At 39.0% G+C, this 23,699-nt stretch overlaps 1 protein-coding gene across 9 annotated transcripts in view; it reads right to left on the reverse strand.

Moving 5' to 3' along the window:
* RABGAP1L (RAB GTPase activating protein 1 like) overlaps positions 1-23,699 on the reverse strand; it is a 668,427-nt gene that overhangs the window by 33,492 nt on the left and 611,236 nt on the right. The gene's annotated exons all lie outside the window — the stretch shown is intronic.

Consider the following 23,699-nt stretch of genomic DNA (forward strand, 5'->3'; position numbering starts at 1 on the left):
TTATCGAAATTTTTAAAAAGATCAGTGCATTATTTGGCTAATTACTGGGGACTCAGTGAAGGCAAAGACCATGTACTGATGCCCCTCAGCATCCATTATGATGCCTACCAATGTAATTGGCCCCTAGGAGGCCCTCAACAGATTGTTTCTTGTCGACTTCAAAACATGGTATTTAGAAAACATGTAAGCATGTGAGAGAGAGAGAGCAAGAGAGAATGGAAAGCACCAATGAAAATAAAATTATCTTATGGTTTTCTGGGATGGGGATAGTTTCAATTCTCTTAAATCTGGCCACAGAATTTGTTAAATAAAACGCAAAGACACCAGGTGTCATTCCCCAGCTTATTCTAATTACTTTGTTCTTCCCATCCAGGAGCACTGTGAGTACTGGAATTATCTGCTTCTCACCACAACTGGGAAGTTGCACACAGTCCAAACCTGTCAGGTAGTGTAAATCATTCAATTACCACACGATGACAGTATTCACCTGGCTGATGGGGAACCGCCTACCCAATGAGACTAGAAGAAAGAACATTTTCCAGCACGTCACTGAATTGCAAAACCACTGCTGAATATTGGCATGAGAAACTCTAACCCTTTACTACTCCATCTCCAGAGACCTTTAACAGTATGCTGTGACCAACGAGAGTGCAAGAGAAAGAAAAACACCACCTGCCAACTGTGTGGCCTCAAGATCATCGATAAACAACAAGGAAAATATACATGATCAAGTGCTAACAAAACAGCAACCACGTTATTTTTCTTGACTTTGAGGGGGGCAATTTCCTCTAGTTTTCTTTTCTCTGTATTAATCATATACTCTGAAAACCAAAACCAGACTCTCAAGACCAAGTGGCAAATCACTGGCACTGAAGTAGCCCTGGAGCTGAGGAGAAAAGGGAAGAAGTCCCAGAGTTTTAAGCAGTGACAGGGGTTTCCTGTGGATCTCTAGAAGGAGGGGTCAAGGGAGAAGTGAGAGGATTTGTGTAGAGGCATTGTGAGGAGGGAGCCTACTCCAGCAGCCACTTAACACAAAATGAGAAGGAAGTACAATATGTTAATATTTTTGTAGCTGAATACTGGTACCACTGGGTATCAGGCTGAACATCAGTCTTATGTGGAAGTATTTTCCGCATAGTTCTAAAACGGATCCATTCAGCAATAAGTGAATTACATGTTACAAGCTTGTCTCTAGAGAATTTCTTCTAAAACTGTATTTTTAAAATTGGAACTATTACTGAGGATTTTTTTTTAATATGTAAAAGAGTGTCCTTTTAAAAGTCAATCTTGTTATGTTAAGAGGTTCATTTCAAAGTGAAATTTAAAAAAAAAGCATGAAACGCCCCTCAATAAGCTAATCCTTTCCCATCTGGCTGAGATTCTAGGATGTTTGGCTTCATCTTGTTCAGGGAAACAGAGCAGGTTCCCAGAACAATATGTTGCTAGGAAACCTTCCAAGCTTATTTATCTTATGCTGTGGGGTGATATTGAGCATCCACCTGTGATTGGCACAAAGTAAAAGGGGAAAAAAGGTGGAGGAGGAAGGAGAGCTGATATGAAACTCCCGTGGTTTATGAGATAAAGAAAACAGACTGTTACAGTTTTCAAAACTATATTTCAGGACAAAATTGATTTAATTTTAGGTAATATAATATTGAGCTTGAATTTTTTCTTATCAAAGAAAGGAATTTTAAAAACCTCTGTAGTATGTAGTTTTAATTAAAAAAACATAAAGTCATTAAGAATTATTAGAATTTAAACAACCTACTATCTCAAGAGCAGTATAGGTATCTCTCCCCTTAAATTAAATAAATTTTATGTAAGTGTGTACTTGAAGAATGAGATGTATAGGGAAGAGGGGACTTCCCTGGTGGTCTAGTGGTTAGGACTCTGAGCTTCCACTGCAGGGGACATGGCTAGATCCTTGGTCAAGGAACTAAGACCCCACATGCCTTGCAGCGTGGCCAAAAACAAAACAAAACAGAACAAAATAGGGGAGGATCTGCGTAGGTTATATGCAAGTACTATGCAATATATAAGGGACTTAAGTATCCGTGGAGTTTGGTATTTGCGGGGGGGTCCTGGAACCAATTCCCTGTGGATGCCAAGGGATGACTGTAATTACTAATTTGCATTACTCTTTCTAAAGGTTAATCATGCAGGCCTCAGTTGGAGATGTAGGAGGGGAAGACTGAATAAGAATACAGTAGTTCTCTCTCATCCACAGGGGATGTCTGAAACTGCAGACAGTACCAAGACCTACATACACTCTATTTTTTCCTATACATACACACATACCTATGATAGTTTAATTTATAAATTAGGCACAGTAAGAGATTAACAGTAACTAATAATAATATAGATAACATGCTGTAATAAAAGGGTTACTTGAACACAAGCACTGTGATACCACGACAGTTGATCTGATAACTGGGGTGGCTAAGTGACTCCTGGGCAGGTAGTGTACACAGAGTGGATACGATGGACAAAGGGATGATTCCCATCCTGGGCGAACTGGGGTAGGATAGCGTAAGATCTCATAACCCTACTCAGAACTGCTCAAAATTTAAAACTTATGAATTGTTCACTTCTGGAATTTTCCATTTAATATTTTCAGACTGCAGTTGACTGAGGGTAACTGAAACCTCAGAAAGCGAAACCACAGATAAGGGGTGACTAACGTATGCTCAACATTCTTCGTTTCCCATGCTCTCTCTCTTCTTTTCATTTAAAGCATGTACTTCCTGTTTTTATACGACTCTGATAGAATAAATATATATATACATACAAGTATACCAATTAATTTTAGATGAATTTGTCTTAATAATCTTTATCTCAGTAACCATATCCACCTGAGTTACTTTATTTCATATTTTTTACTTTTATTATGTTATTCTGAATACTCCTTATAAATACTTGAATTTCATGTGCATTAGTTATTTCTAATAAAACATACTTCTCTTATGTATATGTATTTGGTTAGGTTTCCTGCTTATCAAATGCGATTTTTATACATTAAAGGAGTTCAGGTGCTTTAAAACAATAAATCCTAAACTTTGGGTAGTAATTAATGGAGTAACAGAACCCTTAAGTTACAAATTTGGAATACACCTATTATAGTAACTTAAGGAAAATTTATACAGAGAAAAGAGGGAAATGACACAATGTAGCAGAACACGTGTGTGGAGAATTTCAACCTGATCTAAACTCTGCAGTATATATGGAATGATTGTTGGCATATGCTGATCTTATGAAAATAGTATTTCAATTTTGTGAAAAGTTGGTTTTGAATTTAACTAGATAAAAGAATCTAGGAGCCGCTAGTGTTTCTCAAGGTGGGGGAACTCCTGGCATTTCGGGTGGAATAATTTTTGGTTGTGTTAGACCCCACTTCCCATTTCTGAGCCTCTAGCATCCCAGGCCCGTTTGACATATCACCTATTAGATGCCAGTCACGCCCTCCAGTCATTGTGACACCTAGGACTCACACACACCTTTCCAAACAGAAAGGGGAGGGCATTGGGGGATGGGAGGTATGAAGGGTTGATGCTTGGGAAGTGGAATTCGTACTAAAAACCACTGTGCTAAAAATTATCAATGAAGGACTGCCCTGGTGGCGCAGTGGTTAAGAATCCGCCTGCCAATGCAAGGGACACGGGTTCGAGCCCTGGTCCGGGAAGATCCCGCGTGCCGCAGAGCAACTAAGCCCGTGCGCCACAACTACTGAACCTGCACTCAAGAGCCCGCAAGCCACAACTACTGAGTCCTTGTGCCACAACTACTGAAGCCTGCGCGCCTAGAGCCCATGCTCCGCAACAAGAGACGCCACGACAATGAGAAGCCTGTGCACTGCAACAGAGAGTAGTCCCCACTCGCTGCAACCAGAGAAAGCCCGCGCACAGCAGCGAAGACCCAACACAGCCAAAACTAAAACCAAACCAATTAAAAAAAAAAAAAAAAATTAGCAATGAAGACAAAGGAGGCCTGGCCAGCATGCGATGTTTTCAGCACTGCATTCACAAGGGACGCTCTGTTTTTGATCAGCAGTAATCGACATTAAGAAAAACATGAAATGCCTCCACGTCAAAGAATTTCCTAACAGTTTTAAAGCTATAATTTAGAGAAGTCTATATTTAAGCCTATCAACAACTCTGTGAAGTATTATTTGGATTTTACAAATAAGAAAACTGAAGAAAGATAACTTGCCCAAGATCATACACAGCTGGTAAATAAAGAGTCAGAAATGGGATCCAGGCAGTCTACCTCCAGAATCTGCCCTCTTCAACCACCTGGATCTACTGCCTGCGACCAGATGTTTAAGGCAAATCTCCTCAAGAAGTTGACAGTCTAGACACAGTGCCGATTATGTGTCTAATTACCATATATAGTTTTATAAGTGCAATAGCAGATGTTCATAAAAGGTACAAGGGGGATCAAGAGGAAATTTGTTGGGGTGGAGGGGAGCGCCTCAGTGGGGGAGGATTTTCATTATGACTGTTCATGTAGACTCCCTTGCCTGATTAAATAATGCTGTATTTCCCTGTGCTAAATTTTAACAGGGGGCCAGTCACCTGTAAGAGCTATTTCAGGGCTTGATGAATCTGCTTCTCTATTTCAGAAATAAACAACATAAAAATATTTAGTGATAGATGCAAACGCTGGCAAAGTAAATCACAAGTTTTGAAAAAGGCTGATAAGATCTAGTCAATATTTTCCTGATGGTCAGAGGTCTGAGTGCCTAAAAAATGAACAGGACGAAGGTATTAACCATTACATACTGCTCTTACTTCAGATAATTTCTTAGGATAAACAACAATGATCCCAATTTAATGTATTAATCACTGGACACAGAAAAAATAGATAAGTAGCATAGTTCCACATTTCTTGGTGATGGGGGGTAGGGGCGCAGGCTGAGAGTTTTGGGGTTTTTTTGGCCGTATTGGGTCTTCATTGCTGTGTGTGGGCTTCCCCTAGTTGTGTCGAGCAGGGGCTACTCTGTTGTGGTGCATGGGCTTCTCATTGCAGTGGCTTCTCTGGTTGCGGAGCACAGGCTCTAGATGCGCGGGCTTCAGTAGTTGTGGCACGCGGGCTCAGTAGTTGTGGCTCGCGGGCTCTAGAGTGCAGGCTCAGTAGTCATGGTGCATGGGCCCAGTTGCTCCGCGGCATGTGGGATCTTCCCGGACCAGGGCTCGAACCTGTGTCCCCTGCATTGGCAGGCGGGTTCTTAACCACTGTGCCACCAGGGAAGCCCAGGCTGAGAGTTTTTAATTCAGAGTCACTTCCGTGAAGACCTACCAAGATCTGTGGACAGAAGGTGGATCAGCGGGAACCGAAAATTCTAAGTCAGTTTGCAGAAGCCCAAAGGACTTGGAATGAAATAGATGGGGAGAAATCAAAAGGAGAAGACATCTAAGAAGAGGGAGCATGTCCTTATAGGCTTCACTTAACCCTCTGCATGGTATTCAGCCAAAGAAGCTATTCTGACTCTTTGAGAGCTTTTAGCATTAGGAGGAGGGGAACAGAGTTGATTTTACCCCAGGGTACTGGGGGAAAAACCTTCAGAGAACATAAAAGCCTATAAATGATTATTCATTGTGTTCTTTTTTATTGAGGTATAACTGACTTATGACATTACATCAGTTTCAGATGTACAACCTAATGATTTGATGTTCGTATATATTGCAAAATGATCACCACAGTCAGTCTAGTTAACATCCATCTCCATCGTTACATATTTTTTGTCTTGTGATGAGAACTTTTAGGATCTACTCTCTTAGTAACTTTCAAATATGCAATACAGTATTATTAACTATAGTCACCATGCGGTACAGTACATCCCCATGACTTATTTATTTAAAGTTTGTACCTTTTGACCCCCTTTCACCCATTTCACACGACCCTGAGCCTCTGGCAATATTAGTGATATTCCAATACTTAAGGAATACAATGGTTTAAGGGAGTGAGAACAAGAAAAGTATTTATCTCTTGCTGTAACTCTAACAAAACTCCCAAGGCTTATAGACATCAAATTGCTAGGCATTCTTTTCCTGAATCCACACATTAGTCCACAGTGCTGCACTTCCTTTCATTTCATTGGACATGCTCAGTTTCCCCAATTACTCAAGCCTAATGGTGCACACACCTGTGACAGGTTCCTGTCCTCATTCATGAATAATTGTATGAAGTGAGTCACTTTCCGGCATTCACGGCTCACTCCTCAATGTAGTGTGCTCATCAAAGTATCTATGAAAGCTTCTGAAATATTGATTTCTACTTTCTTTACCATGTTGTAATATAAGCTGTCTGGTCCCAATGCTGTAGCAACTTTAAGAGACACTTGCATTTTATAGAAACTGCTTATCTGTTCATTTCTAATTTCTCATCTCCAGGCCTATAAATCTCATCTCGTATGCTATTTTTATGGAACTCCTTGGCACTTCTGCTCTAGAGCTTTCCTATCAATAAACAATATCTGGAGGTAGAGTAATTTCTTTATTATCTATGTTTTGACAACTCCTAAATTTACAGTTCCCAGCCCAAGACTTCTACTGAGCTCAACCTACATAATTAACTGCAAATTTCATATTATCTTTTGGATGTTTCACATTTGAGATTATTTGCAACCTGGAGACACAACCCACTCCCTACCTCCCAACTCACTCTTCCATGGTTCATCTTCATCCAGATGCTCAAGCCAGAAACCCAGCAGTCACCTTTGACCTCTCCCCCCATCAGTGATCATGAAGTAAGTCACTAGATTCTATAGTGTATGCCTCCAAATATATCTCTAGCATGTCTTCTTCTTTTGAACCTCACTGGCACTGCCCTAGTTCAAGTCATAATCACCTCTCACCACTGCAATAACCTCCAAGCTGGTCTCCCTGTGTCCATGCTTGCTCTACTCCCAAAGGTAGTCAACTTTTTTTTCAGGATGCAAATCTGATGTCATTCCCTTTCCTAAATTTTTCAATTGCCTCTTGTGCTTAGGATAAAGAGAAAAATACTTGACATAGTTCTGCTGGTGCTATAGGATCTGGTCTCTATCTACCTCTCTCCCTCACTTTCTATGCCTATATTTCACAAAAGTGGGGTTCACCCATCCCAAGGGGTACATAAAAGGATCCAAAACATGGAAAAGGCAAAAGGCAATTATTAAAAATTTCAGTTCTACTTTTTTTCAACCTTTTTTTTTTGTGGTACACGGGCCTCTCACTGTTGTGGCCTCTCCCGATGCGGAGCACAGGCTCCGGATGCGCAGGCCCAGCGGCCATGGCTCACGGGCCCAGCCGCTCAGCGGCATGTGGGATCTTCCCGGACCGGGACACGAACCCGTGTTCCCTGCATCAGCAGGCGGACTCTCAACCACTGCGCCACCAGGGAAGCCCCTAACCTCAACTTTTAAAAATGTCTATACTTGTGCCTATTTTATCAAAGTACATGTACATAATTTACTTTTAAATGAATATTCATATACTGGAGATATATGCTTAAATTCCTTTTACTGACAGGAATGCACGATCAAAAGAGTTTAGAGACGACCAGTCTCTACTCCAGACACACTGGACTTCTTTCAGTTCCTTTGACGCATCCTACTCTGTCCTGTCTCAGGATTTCGAGCCTGCTGTTGCTCCTGCTGGGACGGATCCAGCACGTTCACCTCAAGATTCTAATTCAAAAGGTCTGAGGTATGGTCAGGCACCTCTATTTTTAGAAATTGCCTGCTCCTCAGGCAATACACTGTCCATTTGAAAACCACTGGATGAAAACATCAAGTGCTGGAAAGGGAAGAGTGACAGACAGGCTAGAGAGGCTTTCATGAACTGGCCTGAGAACATAATCATCGGTTTCTAAGGGAATACCCATCCTGAGTTTCAAACAACCAATTATTAAATAAACTTTAGGAGAGAATAAATTTGTTAAGATTAGGAAGAGTCTCAGGAAAAACATATTTTTAATGTTCTAAAATATTTCAAGAATCTATTATATAAGCAGTTTGCATATAAGGACAAAATCAAGTTTGAAATAAGGGAAAACCCATACGCTTCAAGAACAATTATTTAAAAAATAGAGTTACTTCTCAATATTATATGTAGGGTGATTTAGGGGTTAAACAGGCTTAGTTTATACTTGAAATCTTGCTCTGTCAAATACTAGATATGTAATTATAGAAGCAATCCATTTAAACCTCTTAATCAGGGGACTTCCCTGGTGGTCCAGAGGTTAGGACTCTGCACTCTCAATGCCGAAGGTCAGGGAACTAACATCCCAAAAGCCGCGTGGCAGGGCCAAAAAATAAAAAATAAAATAAAATATCATGCAATAAACCTCTTAATCAGAGCTTCAATTATTTACTTTTTAAAATGGGGGTGTAACACAAATAACAACTACCACGTCCATCTCCTTTTATTAAAAGCATACAGCATGCCATGGCACTGGGCTAAACACTTAACATATTTTATATTACTTAAGCCTTACGAAGTTGAACTGGGTTTACCATGCCCATTCAATAAATTGAGTACACTGAGCAAGATTAAGTGACATGCACAGGGACCACGGTAATGACTGACCCAACAGGCCTTTTTGACACCAAAGGTAAAGCCTTAATTGCAGTATGTTACATGCCTGTCATCCACCCAGCACACAGAGCTCTCAAACCCAAGACCCTGCTCAGCCTCATCAGTCGCCTGCTGCAACTAACTGAGCAAATCAACTGCAAGATGATACAGATACTTTATTTTAACACCTGACTGGGAGATGATGAACCTAGGATATCTGCTATCTTACCTGGCATAAAGCAGGAGCTCAGAAATATATACACCTCCTCCCTGAACTTTCTGGGCAAACTAGAACAAAAAAGGGAAGGTCAAATAGACCCTAAGGTGATTGAACCAGGCGTTTAACTCTGGGAGAAGCCTGCTTAAAATTCCATAAAGTCTCAAGAGGGGGCAGATTGAAATGATATATTTTCCTTCTCTCGCAGGCTTCTGAAAAAAGTATTGAGGCATAAACAATCCAGGAGATTTACAGCTTAAAGCAAATTACCTTAAGGTGCTGGAATCAGTCAGAGCTTAGATGGAACATTTTTTGAGGCCTACAGCTTCATTGAGAATGCCCTTCTCTGGGTATTGTTTCTCATATTTATTTCTTTCTGTTGCACCTGCTTCATGTACTGATTTGTACAAAAAAAATAAAAAGATGGGTTCTTTTTTTTTCACCCACGTGCAGCAGTTGCAACTGGGTTACAACTATTCCTTCTGTTGGTTTTTAAGGCTTTTTCTCAAATTTTTTTATACTTGAAGGAGAAAAAAAGCCATTTTACCTGTTTTTAAGCAATACAAATCCTTATCTCACTATGCTGGTTAACTTCCATTTCAGGCTGAATTATGGAAATTCTGTTTTCTCTTTGGAATGATTAAAAAGCAATGATATCTTAAGTTGGTATACCATACTGGATGCTTTTATTTTCCTTTGGTGGGAGGTGCTCAAAATCCACTGTAATATCTCATGTAAAATTCCACTTCTGAATGAGTTTTCTTATTAGAAATGTATTGCTTAAAATGTTTATTATAGTTTTGGAAAATAACAGAATGATTACCAAGTGCTAAAAATTAAGACTGTAAGATGGTATGTAATACACTAAATCTGGTTACATGTTGAATGGTATTGGTCTGATTCCAGGGAGTAGATTAACCAGATGTAGTCCCCAAACTGGGCCACAGAAAGCTGATACAGCTATGCATTCAGAGCAAGCTAATTAAGCTTATTTAAAACTAGACAATGAGACAGAGGGGAAGAATGATAGGGGAGCTAAGTAGGACACTGTTTTTTATCACCATCAAATGCTATGTTCATTAGAATAATGCTGGCCTTTGCACTGAAGATGCTGAGAAACCTGAAGCTGTCAGTTTCTACTGGCAATTAGATCAACAGTAAATATATACTATTGCGAAAAATATTCACAGTAGAGAGAAGGCTATAGATATTTATGCTATAAGAAATTTAATTCAAGACTAATATGCCAAACAGCAGCTGTATAAAACAGTCTGAGTGCTTCCGTCTTCAGAGAGATTCACCTTTACCATACCAGACTATCTGAAAAGGAAAGCAGTGGGGAAGAAAGAGAAATGGGGAAACTTTTCTGTATTCACCTATCTTTGAGATACTACCTTAAAGGTTGTAAGTCAAACTGGTTAGAAGTTAGCAGCAGCAGTATTAAACTGCATGATGATTGCACTGCCATTTTTATACACCAACTTTTTAACATGGGAAGAAAAACTCATCCCTCCTTTGCATTTTTAAAAATCACCCATTCACTCACTCATTCCACAAATATGTATTGATTATATACAGTGTAGCAGGCATAGCCATCCAGGAACAAATGCACAGTGTGTCCCCTCAAGGAGCTCCGTCTGGTGGGGAGGAAGTCTTTGAAGAAATGATCACACAATTGAAATAAATACTGCACTTACATAAGGTGAATGCTCTTAGGGAGAAGTAAAGGTGGAGGGATAACAGTGCGCAGGTTCTAATTTTGACTGCTTCTCTGAGGAATGACAACGAAGCTGAGTCCTGAAGAGTAAGTCAGCCAGTGAAGAGTAGGGGGGGAGAGTGTTCCCAGCAGAGGGCACGATGGGCACAAGATGGGAAGGAGGAAGACCAGCTACATCATTTGCCAGGACCAACACAAAATGATAATCAAGGCCCCTTGTCCAAAAAGTGAGAATTTCAAGGTGACAGTAGAGAGTTAAACCAAATGCAGTCCCGCAGGTCACATGCCCATGAAGCTGGCTGGAGGGACTGAAGGTCAGCTGGAGCACAGTGAGGAGAGAAAAGGCTGGCTGAGGCTGAAGAGGTATGAGAGGTACACAAGCACCAGCCCAAGGTACAGGGCCTCCAGGGACCAACCTCACAGACCAACCTACTATTGTCTGCTTCATCGTTCCACAAATAGTTACTAAAGAGCTATTGTGTAAGCCAGGCTGTTATGCAAGCACTCTTCTGTGTGCTAAGAGGAAGACAAAGAAGACAGTCTTTGCTTTTAAGCAGCTTACAAATAATTGCATTATTTAGGGTAGAATGCGATAAGTTCCACAAGAGAGTATAAGCACCAATTTGTGGGAGATTCAAGGCATGAAGATTACTCATTTGAGGTAGAGTGTGTAAACACACAGACAGAAGGACTTCAAATGGACTGAAATTAGCATTCTGCCTTTAGAGCAATGATTTGGCCATATCACTGTAGAAACAGCAAACACACCGAGCACTGCCTTATATACCAGGCACTGGACGCTATATGCTTTACATGTATTAATATATTTCAGCCTCACACCTATGAGGTAGGTGCTATTAATTTTCCTCACTTTACAGAGGGGAAACAGAGAGCCAAAAAGGGTAAATAACTTGCCCAAGGTCACAGAGCTAGCAAGGTGGGGATTCATTCCAATCCAGGCAGTCCAGATCCAAAGTCCTTGCTTTGAACTACTATATGATACTACCATTTTTACAAACATTGTTTTATTTTGCTTTTGAAAGTCTCTATGTTATTCTTGTGCCTTTTTTATTTCTTCTCCCTTATCTTCTGTTGTTACTTTAACCTTTTTATGTACTTGATTAGCTATATATACTGCCTCAAATTGGCTAAGAGATACAGAACAACAAAAATAATTTTCCTAAAGATTTTTCCATCATCATCCTCTAGAGCCGGAGTTGGCAGAAACAGCAACATGAGATACATTTGAGTACGGATTTCTGAAGATGACACAGACAATGCTACTTTCCTCTGCTACTGATGACAGTCCCAATGTATCTTTGTACCGATGGCCAACTAGAGCTGAGGTAGTTATGGACAATTACTACTGACTCCTTGAGAACTCTGAATGCTGAATTAGCGGAACTCTGGGAACCCACACATTGGCTCCCAGTGCCCCCATGACCCAATGCTGGATCTGTTCCTTACAGAATTGGGAAGTGCATGTATGTGCTCATTCATTCAACAAATATCTACTATGTACAAGGCACTATGCCGGATGCCATGTGGGATACAAAGATAGCTATGACACAATCCTTTCATCAAGAAACTTACAATACACTACAGACTTTCATTTATGCCATCATTGAAATATGAGCCTCATACTGTTATGGCTTAGAGGAGAATATTTTCACAAATCTACAAGGAAATTTAGGACAGACTTTAAAATGGAGCTAGCATGCAAACAAGCATTGTCCTGGAGGGAGCTGTTGCTATTGACCATGCAAGTGTCAGGAGTTTTCTTTTCATCTTCGTCTTCTTCTCCTTTTTTTTTTGGTAGACATCAGTAGCCTCCAAGGATTGGAGATAACCATGGCCATACATCTCCTCCCCACTACCTTTCTACCCGGCAGGAAGCATCGTTTGTTAGCTGAGAGTCGACAAGCCCAGCGTATTTGGCTGCAGGTTTCAGACTGCTAGCTTACCAGAATCTTACATACAATCCATGTAAGGCTAGAAGGCCTATATAGCATTTCTAGCCAATCCAATTAAAAATTATTTGACATCCTTTATGCTAATTAGAAAACCCTTCAGTGTAGAGTTAAATATAAGTAGGTTGAATTTATAGCAGTTATCTCCTGATTAGGGTCTTTCCAATGCTAACCAACTACCCCTGGACTGTGTATTCCCATATCAGGGTGCTTCAAATATTAATCAAGTCCAAGGTGTAGACTAAAACTAACACATATTATATCACACTGTGTAGGTTTTAATGTAAAATACAGAGAGTATAACAGTAGGGTAGGACTGTAAGAGCTACAGAGAGGGGCAAGATAAGGAGGGAACAGCTCATTATGGCTTATTTCTTTCCCCATTCCATAAAGGAAGCTGAAGTGCTGTAAGCAAAGGCATGGGTCTAAAAACATGGGCCTACAAACTGTGCTACACAGCTATGTTTGTCTGGGTGAGGAGCTAGGTGCCTGGTGTATGGCACCTGCAGAGCACGCTGGAAAGAATACCCTGGAGCCAGGTCATTAGAAGATCTAGGTTGTTGCCAAACTGATGAAAGTGTAAACGTATTTTGGTAGTTGCTAGTTCAGTGACCATATTTTCTAAAATAAAAAGCAGGCACATGGGCTTAACAGATGTTTGCACCCATTCTGGATATGAGAAGCAATCTGGAATATGAAAGAACATAAAATACTAAAATTTTAAATTGTTTCGGTAGCTTACAGGACTTAGAAGGTAGAATATTTGACATTAGAACTATCTTTTCAAAAAAGTCTTGTCCCTGGACTTCCCTGGTGGAGCAGTGGTTAAGAATCCGCCTGCCAATGCAGGGGACACAGGTTCGCACCCTGATCCAGGAAGATCCCACATACCGCGGAGCAAGTAAGCCCACGAGCCGCAACTACTGAGCCCGTGCGCCTAGAGCCCGTGCTCTGCAACAAGAGAAGCCACCACAATGAGAAGCCTGCGCACTGCAACGAAGAGTAGCCCCCGCTCGCTGCAACTAGAGAAAGCCCACACGCAGCAACGAAGACCCAACGCAGCCGTAAATAAATAGATAGATAGATAGTATTTTAAAAAAAATAGTCTTGTCCCAGTTATGATAAGAAGTCACTGAGGTTTTTAAAATAGGGCAACAGAAAGATCCTAACTGTGCTGGTAATAATGTTCATTGGAAATGGTATACATGCTAAACTAGAAAGGGGGATAAAGAAAAGGAGGAAGGTGGCAACTGAAAGAATATTTATAAAGTTATGAAAATAGTTCAGGAGAAAATAGTTCAGGAGAAAATTTGTTAAGAAGGTGACAATACAGGAATTCCCTGGCTGTCCAGTGGTTAGGACTCCACACTTTCACTGCTGAGGGCCCATGTTTGATCCCTAGTTGGGGAACTAAAATCCCACAAGCCATGTGGTGAGGCCGAAAAAAAATATTTTTTTTTAAACAATAAAATTTAAAAGAATAAAAGAAAGCAACGGTAGAAATGGAAAGGAAGGACCATTGTAACCAATAAAAGAGAGGTCTTCTAAAGCAAATCTTCCCTGGTCATTTTGGTTAGGCCAGGTCATCCCTCCCCTCCTAAAACTTCTTTAGAATTAGTCTATTCCACTTTTAATAATCACATATGGCTGTAATGAGTTTTTCCTGGGTTTGAACTTTCTTAACCCAATTAGGATGTCTTATGGCAAAATAAAGAACCCTGCCTTATTTAAAATTGGTATCTACTGCTTTAATCGAACACAAAGCCGAATACTCAGTAGATGCCTAATGCAGATTTGTTCAGTTAAGTATATTCTTAATGTCTCAAGGTTCAAAGGGATTTTGTGAAGTAGTTTAAATATTGGAATAAAAAAGATAGATAAAGACTATGCCCATGTATTTTCCTCGAGTATGGGTATTACAGGAGATATGTGATGACAGAGAGTTGATAAGTGGAAACACATAGAAATCCACTTAACATAGGATATTTTTGTTACCTAAATGAGAAGATTGTGATAACCAATTAAAAATGGCAGTTTTCCTTGATATGTTTGACAGAGCCAATAATTACCTCTGCTCTGTGGGGCAATTTCTAAAGTAGTGAATAACAATGAGACTATTTGAGGAGACTTTTTATGCTATGCAATTGGATGCTGTTTCCTAAATTGAAATTCATTTCTTTAATCTTGGGGGGAAAGACATAAGTAAAAACATCACGCATACTAAATGCTTAAAACACGAAGGACAGCTATATAGACATATACCTGACAATCAACAAGAGTATGTCTAAGACAATTCTCACTTTGAAAAAAAGGTAATATCAAACTAACTTTCTAAAAGTTAATTTAATCATTTTTGAGGGGAAGTAGATCAAATAAAAATATATTTGCAATTAGGCTTGGCTGCACAGGTAGAGAAAAGGCTGTAAGATTAGTTTTTGTGTATGCCTGTTTAAGGTCCATCTACTGCTGTTTATACGTGAATGATTGTTTCTCCAAAGCTTGGGGTAGAGTGGCTTTTATGTCCCCATTTCCATGGAAACTGTGAGGAGGCAAGAAAAATAAGGTATGGGGAAATGTGTATGTCAACCCTCACTTCCCTTCCACCCATCCAGCCCTCCTCATTTCCATGGGAACAGAAATTGAAAGACCTCCAGAAGCTGAAAGTGAAAGCTCACTCATAGATTGCAGCTGTTTGAATGTCAGCTGAGAGCTGACAAATGAGAGTTTATAGCAGCTGTTAAAATTTTTAAATGATGTTTTCCCTAATACATTCCCCACTGTAATAATTTACAAGGGGGAAACTGACTATATAACTAGCATGAGGAAGAACACTCAAAGGGATCTCTTGAGGCTTAGTCTGTTGCTGTCTTTCATAATTCCAATATCATGTATCATTTTAAAACAAATGACTGTGATAGGACAGGCAGTGAAATGAGGAGTGTGCTCAAGTCACTCTGATGTCACAAACTTCCTCCAAATGGTGGACGTGGAAAAGTGTGGAGGAACTAATTAAATGGAGGGAGGAGAGAGACGGGGAGGAGGGACCTAATTTAACTTTTAAAATCGATTTAATTGTATCTTATTACAAGAAACTACGTGAAGATTGTCAGCTACACCTAGAGTTGGAACACTGAGTCCAATGATGTTGGTGAGAGATCTTGACTTAAGCATTTGTAAAGAATTCTATAAACATACAGTATTGTATTCAAATCTCACTGGTTGGAGTTCAAATGGGGAATATACCCATATATATATGGGTATATATATAGATATATATAGAGATATATATATAGATATATATATTTTTTTGCTACTGTAATTGAAAAGGACAGGCCAGAACTTGCTAAAGATTTACCCATTTCCCCTCTACATCAAGGGTTAAAGGATACACATGTAAAGTGACTTATAGATAGAAATCTGTTTTAAGCTTTTAGCTCAAGGGGAAATATCCTCTTCAACATGATCCTTTTAAACATATGCGAAGGTTGAGAAAGAAAAAGAAGAATTCTTTTTGTTTTATATGTCGTGACTCAATTTTATCTCTGAGGTGCTTTTTCACTCTTTATGAAGAGGTTGTTACTCCAAATTGTTCCCAATAACTTGGCTTCTACTCACACATGCCTCAGGCAAATACAAAACCTGAACATTATCTAATACAATTCAACAGAAAGGTGTCAAGAGCACTGGCCAACAAGCTAAGTAGGAATATTATGATAAATCTTTGGGGGCCTAAATGGGCTTTTTATTCTTACCACAATCTCCAACGTGATATTTCCAAAACAAGAATATAAGAACAAACTATAGAGGAGCTCCAAGTAGGATATCCAGTTTTCACTGTTGATTCAAGTAAAGTCTAATTTCATTTATGTCAAAAAGTACACATTGAGGGCTTCCCTGGTGGCGCAGTGGTTGAGAGTCCGCCTGCCGATGCAGGGGACACGGGTTCGTGCCAGGTCTAATTTTATTTATGTCAAAAAGTACACATTGAGAACCTACTCATCATCTAGCTCTAGGTGCTAGTAATACTAACATTTATGAGTAAGAGTTTCTAACTGCAAGGTACCTTTTTATTTAATGAAATATTACTATTTTAAAGTTAATCTTATAAAAAAAATATATGGAGCTCTCCTTCCCCAGCTTCCACTACTACAGACCTTGGTATACATGAGGGTTGTCCTGAGACTTGGTAAATCATTTATAATGTAATGTATAACTTAGGCTATAAAACGCAGGTTAGCAGTTGAAAAAATGAAAATGAAGGTGAATCTATAAATATGGGACCAAAGTTATTGATAAATTCTGGTACTTTCCAGTTCTCCATAAATGTTTTTTCTTTCTCTTTTCATAAGCCAATTTTTACTGGCTAACAAAATAGTTAAGATAGTTTTATGAAGCACTTTGCTGCTTATATAAAGTATACAGTGATATAGGTTCATAGCATAGATAGACATGACTATGAAACTTCATAAGTTAAAGCATGCTTTAGCTTATTCCAAATTTTTTTTTCTTGCTTAAAACCATAACTTCCTTGCCCTTCATGTTCTCCTCAATTCTACCATCAGCCCTAGTAGCTGGCTTTCTCTTTGGAGATGTTCTCCACTCAGAAACAAAGTTAAGTTGAAATCTAGATGCTGAAAAGAAGTCTGGGCTCATCAAGACTTGCTCCTCACCAGCCTCACAGGGTATATATTGACAATCAGGACTTTTGTAAAATTACAAAATATTAGTGTCATGGCTCTTAGGGGAAAACTCATAAAAATGCTGAAATCATAAATTCATGAATTTAAAAATCTATATCACAAATCTTGGAATACTAAGTTTTTCAAATTTCCATTTTCAAAGCTAATGATTTTCTGTGAAACATTTTCAAAAGATTACTCATAAATGCAAATATGTAAGGACCAGACCAAATTAAGCCAAAGTTCATATTAAGTGATTTACTTCATCTCCTAGACTCTAAATTTGAGTGGGTATGTATTTATGTATCTACTGTTTCCAGTCCAGAAAAAGTCAAAGGTATTACATACCTAGATATTCTCAAAACTATTATTCACATGAACATAGAACAGAGAACCCAGAAACATTTACAAAATTTTTGTGAAAAACAGTAATAAGGGCCTTCTTTTAGAATAAAGAAAATGAAAAAAATCAGAAATATCACTTTTTAAGAAGGGAGTCAGTTTTAATTTAAGGCAACCTGTAATACAAATTGAAAGTATTTTTAATTCAGGTGCTGTGTAATAATTATCCCTTTTTGCTGACAGAAAAGCTAGAGGATACAGAATATATCTGGCCCAGGAATCTGAACAAAGAACAGATTCCCTGATAATCCAGTTAAGGTGAAGGTCACAACACTGAACCAACTACGCTTTGTTCTCTAGTATAGACACAGGTATTTTTGGCTTATATTTTCATGCCATTCAGGAAAAAAAGATGTTTCCATAATGATTATACCAATTTACATTGCCACCAACGGTGCACAAGGATTGTATAGAATATTTTAATGGCTGCAGAAAACATAGCGTGTATAGGAAAAGTAACAGTTCATTAATTGTATATCTTTACATGTGACCTTAGAATTAAAAAAAAAAAACAACCGTACAACTTCCATTGCTTTGATATTGCTGTTACCATTTCTGATCCCTGCTTTAACTGTTTCTGTTAGGCTTTAATAAAAAGGCTTCTAAACCAAAAAGACGAAGCAAAGTTTAATTCTTCTACAACTTTGTAATTTTCCCTAGAGGACTGGGCTTTCCACAGACTGTGAGTTGATCTGGATAGATACTCCAGTCTGACCCAGACACAAGGCCATAAATGCTGGAATGGCTCCAAAACCCTAAAAATGGTCCCTAGGCACACCTGACAACCAGGGAATCTTCATTATGCAAGAGATAACCTCAATAAAGACTGGAATACTAAGTAGAAAATCTATCTTCCCCAGGAGAGTGGGTCTCAAACGCTAGTATGCATCAGAATCTCCTGGAGGGCTTCTTAAAGCACACATTACGGGGCCCTATTCCCAGAGCCTCTGATTCATCGAGTCTGAGGTAAGGCCTGAAACTGTGCATTTCTAAGAAGTTGCCAGGTGATGTTGATGCTCCTGGTCTAGAGAACACACTTAAAGAACCTCTGCCCTAGTTTCCTCTTATTAGGGCCAATTCTTGAGTACTTGTCAGTCATCCAATTTCCTTTTGTAACCAACCCATGAAAACAGAGTGCAGGGTGGCCTCAAGCAGAGAGACTGGGCCCAAGCAAAGTGAGGAGGGTAACCATGCAAGGAGATGGCCTCATGGGGACATTAGAGCCCAAGAATGGTGAGGAGGGCATTTACACAGAGAGGCAGCCTGGCATGGATGTGCTGCAGTTCAAGTGGAAGACGTCCATGAGAGGGGTGCAATCTGACATGGGGAGTTAGGGCCCCAGCAGAGTGAGGAGGGCAGCCACACAAGGTGGGGGTGAGGGACGGCAGAAATAACAGACTTATGCATACAAGGGGATTGATGGAACAAGTTAAGGATCCAGATTTCTCAGTGTCAGAGAAAGTAGTTATAATAATGGAAAGAACACCTATGTTCATAGCAGTACTATTCACGATAGCCAAGACATGGAAGCAACCTGAATGTCTATCAACACATGAATGGATAAAGAAGATGTGGTATATATATGCAATGGAATATTACTCAGCCATTAAAAAGAACAAAATAATGCCATTTGCAGCAACATGGATATAACTAGAGTTTATCATACTAAGTGAAGTAAGTCAGAAGGAAAAAGACAAATACCATATGATATCACTTATATGTGGAATCTAAAATATGACACAAATGAAACAACGAAACAGAAACAGACTCACGGACACAGAGAAAAGACTGGTGGTTGCCAAGGGGGAGGGAGTTGGGGGAAGGATGGAGTGGGAGGTTGGGTTTAGCAGATGTAAGCTATTATAGATAGACTGGATAAACAACAAGGTCCTACTGTATAGAACAGGGAACTATAGTCAATATCCTATGATAATCCATAACGGAAAAGAATATAAATATATATATATATATATATGTATAACTGAATCACTTTGCTTTGCTATACAGCAGAAATTAACACAACATTGTAAATCAACTATACTTCAATAAAAAATGTTACTAAAAAATTAAGGGAAAGAGAAGAAAACTAGGATGAACCCTGTAGTGTTGGATTGGAAGTGGAGGTAATGGTGCAAAGTCAGAGTTTTCACGTGTGTGTGTATGCGTGTGTATGTGTGTATTCCCTAGCTCTGTCTGCTGAGGGGGCCTAGAAGCAATGATACCTCCCTGGTGAGCATAGCTTCTGCACAGATCTTGGTTTCTAAATACCATTCTCTACTAAAAAGAACGAGGGCTACTTAAATAAATACCTGGTTTCAAGGCTAGAGCCAGGAAAGCACAAAAAAGCCTGGAATATCTTGTTGTTCCAAAAGCAAGTTATGCTCAGAGAATAATGGGAACATGTCAAATGACACAGACACCACCTTGGAGGAGCTCCTAATGGCCAAAAAGGGGATAATTTGAGCTTTAAAATGAATAATGATAGGAACAAAATAGAATATTGAATAGGAAATCACAAGTCCACACAGATACAAATGAAATAAATTTAAAGTTTGATTAGGAATGGGATATTGACACAATTTCAAAGCCCTCACCACAAAAATCTTATTAGTTATGTAGGGGAATAGAGTGACTTTACATGGAGAACCTGGCAGGAACCACCATTAGTCAAACGATCAAAATGAGCATCACCAGTAATGGGACAAATCAAAATTGTGCTCCCTCTGATAGAATGGACACAATGAGAAAAACATAGCATCATCTCTACGATAGTCTGGTCAAAATGTATACCCTAAATCTAATCATGAGGGACCATCATAACCATCAGACAAACTCAAACTGAGAGACATTCTACTAAATAACTTAGTTTGTAATCTTCAAAAGTATCAAGGTTATGAATGTCAAAGAAAGACTGAGCAGCTGTTCCAGACTGAAGTTTTCTAAAGACAGAGGTTGAACACAGTGTCTTGCTCAGAGTTCATCTTTAAAAAGTTCTTTTAAATAAATGAATAATTTGAAATATTAAAGAAGAGTACTGACTTTCCAGAGTGGTTCTGACATAGTCCTACATGAAGAAAGGAGAAGTACAAGAGGATTTCTCTAGGTCCTTTCTAGTTTACCAGTTCTATCCGGTTTACTATCTACCTTCTCATCTATCATTCAGAGCACACTGAATAATAGAATTTGAGTGTGGATAGCTCAGAACTGCACTGGACAGGCAAATAACCACATACCAAAGGAACATGATCAGTCTAAGGAAAGCTGCTTTATAATTTAAGCCCTAATACTAAGAAGGCAAATCTCAAAAATCTACATACACCTGGACACAAAATGGGAGGCAGACAATGTCTTCCACAAAAGAGGCCAGCACATGCAGTCTTTCACATGGTATTTCTGCCACTTGATTATAGGCTCAACCAGGAAGTAATCAAAAAACAATACATTTACATGTTTTTAATTTTTTAAAATAAATTTATTTATTTTTGGCTGCGTTGGGTCTTCGTTGCTGCACGCGGGCTTTCTCTAGTTGCAGAGAGCAGGGGCTACTCTTGGTTGCGGTGCGCAGTCTTCTCATTGCGGTGGCTTCTCTTGTTGTGGAGCACGGGCTCTAGGTACATGGACTTCAGTAGTTGCGGCACACAGGCTCAGTAGTTGTGGTGCACGGGCTTAAGTTGCTCCGCAGCATGTAGGATCTTCCCGGACCAGGGTGAGAACCCGTGTCCCCTGCATTGGCAGACGGATTCTTAACCACTGCGACCCCAGGGAAGTCCCTACATGGGGTTTTTAAGTTAACTATTATCCAAGCCTTCTGGTATAAAATAGGAGTCATCTTTTTGCTTCCTACAGTGCCTAGGTCTGCTGGCAAGTAGTAAATGTACATCTAAAGTACTGTCAGTTTATTTTATAACAGCTTGAGGTGGATACAGTTACCAGTTAGTCAGAATCTTTAACACCTTTAGGCAAAAAGCAGCACAGAGCTATGTATGTTACACAGATCCCAAAACTCCCTGCCTTCCTCCTTCCCTCATAAATATTCCCATTGGCTGAGACAACTAATTCTTGTTCAGTATAGCTGAGTAAAACACATGACAATAGCTGTCTTCCCTAATCTCTCTCTCTTTTTATTATTATTATTATTTTTTTAAATATAAGTCTTGCCAGGGCTGAAGCAAACTTTGATTTGGCCCAAAGCACTCACTTCTATTAAGCTTGAAAAGCCTCACAAAGAAAATCCCGGAAAGAAGATCAGTGAAAAAAGCATTAACTGTTAGAAGCCATAAGAAATGACTTCCCTTATTCAAAGAATTCAAAGCTAGGCTTAGAGCTAGAGTATTAGAATATCAATCTTACGATTAGCACTAGGGATTTTGAATTTTATTCTTAAAATATAATGCAAAAGACATCCCATCAACTTTCTCCTTTAAAACAGATGGAAATGTTCATCATATAAGAAAGTACTGAGTTTCACTGGACACATATATTCATTCCCACCATCCAGAGCCTGGCCTGGAGGGGGTACAAGTATATTGTGAAGTCCCCTGAGTGTAAATAAAATTAGGCATTAAGAGCATCCACATTGCTTACTTTATCTCTCTCCTTTAAAAGAGAGGATGATGATGGTATGATTTTTTAAATGTTTCTGGTGAAAACCAAACCAGAACAACAACAAAAGCTCACTAGAATTGGGGGTTTAAAAAAAACAAACAAACTATTCCCCATTTGGTAAATCCAAACTGATAAATTCCTTTACTTGGACTTTGGTGGTTTCATATTCATCTGGATTTCAAAAATGCACCATTAGATTATTGTTAATTTTATCAGGTATGATATCAATATTTGGTTATAATTTTAAAGTTCTTATCTGTAAGATATATATTTAAATACTGATGAATGAAATATGTCTGAAATTTTTACTTAATTCCTCAGCAAAAACGGTTGAGGAGAAATGAAAAAAGAAAAGTGGGAGACTGATGGTCATTAAAGCTGGGTGATGGGTACATGGATATGTATGGTACTCTTCTACGTTTGTGTGTGTTTAATAATTTCCATGATACAAATTAACGTATATGCAAACAAACAGACTCACAGATATGGAAAACAAACTAGTGCTTACCAGAGGGAGAGGGGAAGAGAGAGGGGCAAGTAAGGGGTATGGGATTAAGGGATACAAACTATAGGGCTTCCCTAGTGGCGCAGTGGTTGGGAGTCTGCCTGCCAATGCAGGGGACACGGGTTCGTGCCCCGGTCCGGGAAGCTCCCACATGCCGCGGAGCGACTGGGCCCGTGAGCCATGGCTGCTGAGCCTGCGCGTCCGGAGCCTGTGCTCCGCAACGGGAGAGGCCACAACAGTGAGAGGCCCGCGTATCGCAGAAAAAAAAAAAAAGAGATACAAACTATGTATGAAATAGATAAGTAACAAGGATATATTGTACAGCACAGGGAATTACAGCCACTATCTTGTAATAACTTTTAATGACGTATAATCTGTGAAAATACTGAATCACTATGCTGTATACTTCAAACTAATATTGTAAATCAAATATACTTCAATTTAAAAAACTGTGAACAACAAAAAATTTCCATAATAAAAATATATTTTTATTGCATCCATTATTAAAGCTCTTACGTATAATTATGGCAATGACACAACAAATTTTGGTCTGGATTTCAGTCCTTTCCATTTAAAACACTGGTTTAGAAATGTAACTCTATCCTTGATATTCCAACCACCTAATGTTATAATATTAGGTTAGATATAATATTAGGTTAGATATATTAGATATTTAATAGCTATAGTCAACCCCAAATATAACATAACCAATTTTCATCCACATTCAGATATACCATGGGGCAAACATTTAGTAAAAGTTAGACATAAAGGTTTATAAAGTAAGTTGGTCCTATTTCCTAGTGCCCATGTTGTAAACGACTTCATTATAAGTGTATTCCATTATATTTCAATTTCTGGATCATTGTTCTTTAAGACACATTTTTCCTTATCTCCTCCTCAACATGGAAAATGAAGAAAATAAGTACCAAGTAAATCATCACTCAACAATAACAAAATCAGGCTCATTGAATTTTGCTTTATAATCAATAGGAATTTACACACTCCCTACATTTCTAGTTTCTAATCTAACCAGAGCACAAAAACCTAGT

Source organism: Neophocaena asiaeorientalis, unplaced genomic scaffold (assembly GCF_003031525.2).
Source record: "Neophocaena asiaeorientalis asiaeorientalis breed wild unplaced genomic scaffold, Neophocaena_asiaeorientalis_V1.1 scaffold182, whole genome shotgun sequence".
Taxonomy (NCBI): domain Eukaryota; kingdom Metazoa; phylum Chordata; class Mammalia; order Artiodactyla; family Phocoenidae; genus Neophocaena; species Neophocaena asiaeorientalis.